The sequence below is a fragment of the Pterocles gutturalis genome, unplaced genomic scaffold, assembly GCF_000699245.1.
Source record: "Pterocles gutturalis isolate BGI_N339 unplaced genomic scaffold, ASM69924v1 scaffold18307, whole genome shotgun sequence".
Lineage (NCBI taxonomy): Eukaryota > Metazoa > Chordata > Aves > Pterocliformes > Pteroclidae > Pterocles > Pterocles gutturalis.
The window spans coordinates 54167-60077 of NW_010113309.1; the positions used below are offsets into that span (position 1 = coordinate 54167).

Here is a 5911-nt window from a genome sequence, read left to right on the forward strand (position 1 = left end):
TGTTACAGAAAGGAGGAACAACAGGGAAAAAGAAAATGAAGATAAACCCTCCAGAATGAAACCTTTCAACTATCCAGAATGAAACCTTTCTCATCCTCAGGTTTCTCTGAAAAGGAACGCCACGTTTCACAAAGCCAGTTTTTGCACAAAATTAAAAATATTTCTATCCCATTTTTCTAGAAGAGAAAACTTACCAGCTGTATTACCATCCCGACGCAGATGGGGAACAAAGGCAGCCAGGATTCAAGGTACTTCCCGCTGTCAGAATGCCGGCTAGTAATTGAACGCAAAACTCCCCAAACCCACTTCAGTACTTATAGGGTAATACTATCCTTATTACTGATTTTAATACTTATCACCTTACACTCATCCCAGCTCCTACTCATAAGCCCGAGGGAAAAAAAAAGCTTCAAATACATGCACATGCACCCCCCTTACATATCTGCTTCCTGAGAAATCTCTACAGCGAGAGAATAATTCCAGCAGCTCTTAAACTAAGTCCCCTCGCTATTTTTCAAAATTCACAAATCAAAAGCAAATGTACTTCTGTAGGTCTCAACATCAGCATTCAAAGCCTCTGCTGCCGTCCCAAGTGACACCATCTCAGCCACCCCACCCCAGGACTCGGCACGGCGATGAAAGGCAGCTTGGCTTTCCTGCCCGCTCACATTGGGTAAACCCTCTTTTCCCTTCACCTGTGATACACTCAGGCGAAAAAAAGCTGTAGCATTAGAACTGGGTGCTAGGAACTGAGGGAGACATTTCTAATGACAATTTATTTCCTCCTCCTGGATACAGGTTGCCCAGAGAGGTGGTAGGTGCCCCGTCCCTGGAAACACTCCAGGTCAGGTTGGACGGGGCTCTGGGCAGCCTGATGGAGTGGAAGGTGTCCCTGCTCACTGCAGGGGTTGGACCAGCTGGCCTCCATGCTCCCTTCCAGCCCAAACCGTGCTGTGAGTCTGTGATTGTATGATTCTGTTATCATTTACATGTCACACAAGGTCCTGGCTCCATCGGAAAACACGCATCGCCACAACCAGTCCGCACGTGCGCCATGGTTAACATCAGAAGCATCGACTCCAAGTCTCAGGGGCAATACCTCCCAGAAGGTCCATCCACAACTCCGAGTCTCGGGGGCAATACCTCCCAGAAGGTCCATCCACCTCTGTCAGAGTCACCTCTGGCTATTTGTGTCACCTCCAGACCCCCAAGAGACAGAAGCAGCAAACACGCACCCCATCGCCAGCAGCCACCCACAGCCTGGTGAATCAGCTCACGGCACCTCTGGCAGCAGAAATGAAGAGATGAAACCTCCTGCTACTCCAGCCCAGATCCCAAGCGGCGTTCCAAGCACCCCGAGAGCTTGAAACAATAGCTGTCGGGTGAGGAGCATCCCATTTATCTGCTTGATGTTAACTCAGACGTTCAGCAACAGCCATGTACGTGTCAGAAGTCGTTAGCCGCTTCATTGATAATCTGAGAAGCGAGCACATGGGGCATCGCGCCGTTCCACACCGCTCGCTGTGAGCGATATCTCCTCTTGACAGCACAGCGGACTGCGCTGGGGAGGCAACTAATTCTCTTTCGGGAAGAAAAAGCTACGTGAGGGCGTTCCCCTGCCATACTGGTGCAAATCCAAGCATCTTAGTAGAGCCCAGGAGGCTTTCACAATTGTGTCTCCAGCATAAGCACAACATATCCTACGGGAAGATTCTCTTGGAGACTCATTTTGCAGAGATAGGAGGGTAGCACAGCGTCTCCAAGCATTTTAACTCATGCTCTAAAGAAAATTAGAACTTTCTCAATATGATGGAATAGAATCATAGAATCACAGAATGGTTTGAGTTGGAAGGGACCTTAAAGATCATCCAACCCCCCTGCCATGGGCAGGGACACCCTCCACTAGACCAGGTCGCTCAAAGCCTCACATCTGCTTCCTTTGCTCAATGTGGCCTCCATTTCCAGGTTTTTATAAAAAACAATGAACTTTTTTCAAAGTCCTTCCTCCATTTTTAAAAAATTGCAATTTCCTTAAAAGTTGTCCAACTGTTCAACATTTTAACAACGAAAAAAGTGTGTATTGCCAATACAATAACAGCAACAACAACATAATATTATCAAAAAATTTTCAGGGGGAAAAAATGTTTATAAAAAGTATTTTCCTTTTTTCCACTTCTGTAATCACACTTCAGCACAACACAGACACGTTCATGGCAAAGGAACCCCAAAGTTTGCTGCTGCTGTTTCTAACAGGGAGTGGTTTCTTGCCTGCTTTTATTTTTAGGAAGTTTGCAAAAATTGTCAGTTGCTGAACAGATTTTCACAGGGAGAATGAACAGGGCACTACAGGGAGTCAGAATTGATGGCAACTACAGGCAGCACCGCTAACGACTGTATCCCAGTTACTGATCCAAGCTGAGAGCAGGAGGTTCAGGTCTCTGCAGCCCCACGTCCTCACCTAACACAGCGCCATGAGGACTAGCGCCATCTCACAAGCCACGTTTTCAGGCAATGGGGAGGAACGGAAGCCCCAGTTCAGCAGCACTGGTTTTGTCCCAGCTCTCCATCACAAATCATAAAGTTCTGGTGGAAAGAGATTTTCACCCCTTAAAATTTCAATCACTGAAATAGGGACAATCTGGGAGGGAACACCCTGGGAGCATCCTCGTAATCAAGAAAAATAAAAAGGTGAGGGGATTATTACTGAGTTCAGGATGCAGGAGAATGCACAGCCACATCCTCTGGTCCCTTCGTAGTAGATGAACCTCATTTTCTATTGCTGCTTTGCCTGCCTCCCTCAACTGTGATACCAGAACCAAAGCATGATCCTTTGCACAGTCCAAGAAAGTATATATGCATACTGCAGCCTACCACCTTCCTTTTGCCCAGATCTCCCACAAAAGCAGAATAACTTTCAGCAAGGGAAAAAAAAAAAAACAAAACCAAAAAACCAAAAAAAACCCGCAATGATAAAAAATCAATTTTTAGAAAGAATGCAGCACGATGCCATTTCCTCATACAGCCAGCCTTGCAGGGGGTGGAGGAAGAAGATGACTTGGGGGAAAAAAATTATCTATATATATTCCCTGCTGGCCCTCACCCTCCATTTTCTCTTGGATTTCTTTGTGACTGCACTGAAAGGGGTCAATAGCTCCCAGCTAGCGAAATGCAGTTTTTGAAAGGACCATCACCAGCATCTGTATTTAAAGCATGCCTTTTGCTTCACCGCCGCCCCAGCTAACGCAGAGCTCTTAAAATAAAAGCAAGCAGCAAGATTCTCACTGATCTGACACACGCAGGCCATCTAGACAAATTTTAACAGGCTTAATTAACTTATCTCGCTAATGAAACACTGGACCAGTGGTGCAGTTCAGATGTAGGCTGTTTGAGGAGACACTCGGGGTGAGCTGTGGCACACTAGAGACAGGGATTTGTCGGGAAGGAGGAGGAACAGGATTGGGACCTCCTGCCCTAGTGCCACCACAGGGAAGGCTGGCACGTGCGCAGATTTTCAGGACCCCTGGCCCCGCTTCACATTGCAGCCTCATCCAACAGCAGTTGCACTGCAGCCGCCTCCTGGAGTGGGATGTGTTTGCAGTTCACTCTGGGAGTGGGTGAACCCAAGGGTGCACAGAAAGGCTTTGCACAGAGCGGCTGCTGCCACAGTCTCCAGGCGTGAACAGGCTGAAACTCCATCCACGCGCTTTAGCAACTGAGTGACAGTTCTTGCTGCTAAAACTTTTCCAAACACGGGTGAAATGCCACAGAAGGAAGCTCCACTTTAAGTGGAGGCAGACTAAACAAGACCAGCTATGATTTTCCAGCACCAATTGACATGACTTTATGTTCATCTGGTGATTTGACTGGAGCCTTTCAGCAAACATCAGCAGAAGCCCAGAATATTCATCTAAGACAAGCCTGGAAGGTGCAATGGTACCTCCACAGCAGCACCACGCACAGCAAAAAGCTACTTCATATAGTTCCTACCAAACTGTCCAAGAGAGAAGGCAAAAATGAGGCCAGAGAGCACTCCAGGAACAAAAGTAAATTGCCTCCGAGAGCCTCTAGCACAAGCAGCATATGACTTCGCATTTCACTTTCATTTCCAATCACACCATCTTTCTCACAGGCATTCAAATACATTAGTCTGGGCCTTACCAGATCCTGAATTACGATTGTAGCAAAGCTCCTGCGAGTCTGAGAACTCGTCAGTTCAGGGATGTTTATGGGGCTGTAACGAGTACTGACAGAGAAGCCACGCTCCTGCAGACACGCTTGCAACTGATGTCTGGTTTAAGGCAAGACAGCCCTAAGCCTTCGTAACACAGCGTAGGAAACAGAATCCTCCCATCACCTACGACTAATTGCATCTGCAGCGGTCAGGGGTTGAAAGAGAAGTAAGCAGATTAATTCTATTAGACTGTGCAGTAGTGTCCCAGGGGGACAAGGGAAAATCCCATCATTTAGAACAGGACTGGTAGACGCTGCTGGGAACGATGTCGCATACTAGTAGAGGATTAAGGGTTCAGACTGAAGGGCCTCATCTCTTCTAGATCTGGTTTCCATGAGTCATAGCGATTAGAGCTGCAAGGCTTTTCTGGTTTGTTTTGGTTTTGTTTTTTTCACTTTTGTATGACCTGAAACATCTTGCCTAGTTGAAAATGAAATTATTAAATTTATTTTCTTACTTAACCCCTTCCCCCCAACATATACTTTTTCATTCCTTTTATTAAAAAGCTTTCTGTTTAAATTCAGGTAATTTTAAATATAAAGTGATGCTAGAACAAGAGGTCTAAGTATTGTTTCACTAATATCTCATACATAACATTTTTCCTTTTTCAGCGTACCCGTCCCACACATTCAGCCTCTGTTTATCTCAACCACATAAGCAGCCTTGATCCTCCAAAACTCCATTTTTGCTGAAAACCACTCCCCGTGCTGTAAATGTAAGGTTTCACCCCTACAGCCACGGCAAGCAGAAGCGACAAAGCCTCTCTTGAGCCAAATGAATTGAAAAGCCCCTCTGCAGCGTGCCCAGAGCCCGGCAGCCGCCCAGCCTGAGCAGCGGGAGCACTGCCTGTGTTACCTGTGTGCTGCTTGGAGGGGACAGGCCCGCAGAGGAACACTCCTTCTCCTTCCAGAAGCTGGGTCGTGCTAAACACGCACCAGCCAGGTTCCTTGCTTCAGGTCCCGAGCGCCGTGATCCAGGCTGGTCAACCTGCCAGAAACAGCAATGGAAAATCTGTAAGAGACATACCTCCACACTGGAGGAAGAGATGTTGGGAGCCCCACTACGGCAAGTCCCAGAACAGAGGATTGGGTAGTACGTGAAAAAAACAAAGGTAGTGTGACGGGTTTACCCTGGGCTGGGAGCCAAACCCACACAGCTGCTCACTCACCCTCCCAGGGATGGGGGAGAGAATTAAAGGGGTGAAGGGAAAAGAGACTCACGGGTTGAGATAAGAACAATTTAAGAACTAAACTGCAATACTGTTGAAAACAATAGTATATACAAATATCCAAATGAGCGACACACAGTGATACTGCCCCCCCACCCGATGACCAAGGCTCAGCCCATTCCCAGCTAATGATCCCGGAGCAGGGAGAGTCCCGAAACCACAATCCCAGAATGGAGATAAGAGACGGAGCATCCCAGACAGAGAGCTGACTGAGGGAGAAGGCCCTGGGAGAGGGACCACCCCGAGAGTTGACCTGGAGCAAGAAGTGATCTGGAACAAAAAGGGATGAGCTTACAGAGGGCCCTCACCTATACACTGGGCATGACGTGCATGGTATGGAACAGACCATTGGCCACTTTGGGTCTCAATCCCAAACCCAAGATCAAATCCCAGGCTAGCAACCGGGCTGTGCTCCCTCCCAGCTTCTCCTGCCCCTGCAGACACGGGCACAG

General features: G+C 47.6%; 1 protein-coding gene across 1 annotated transcript in view; it reads right to left on the reverse strand.

Annotated features, from left to right (window-relative positions):
- The window catches only part of TSPAN18 (tetraspanin 18), a 51728-nt gene extending 46608 nt beyond the window's left edge, over positions 1–5120 (reverse strand). Inside the window, exon 1 of the mRNA XM_010074450.1 lies at positions 5078–5120. The gene's annotated coding sequence lies outside the window, so the exon portion shown is untranslated. The remainder of the gene's footprint in view (positions 1–5077) is intronic.
- Between the last annotated feature and the right edge of the window lie 791 nt (positions 5121–5911).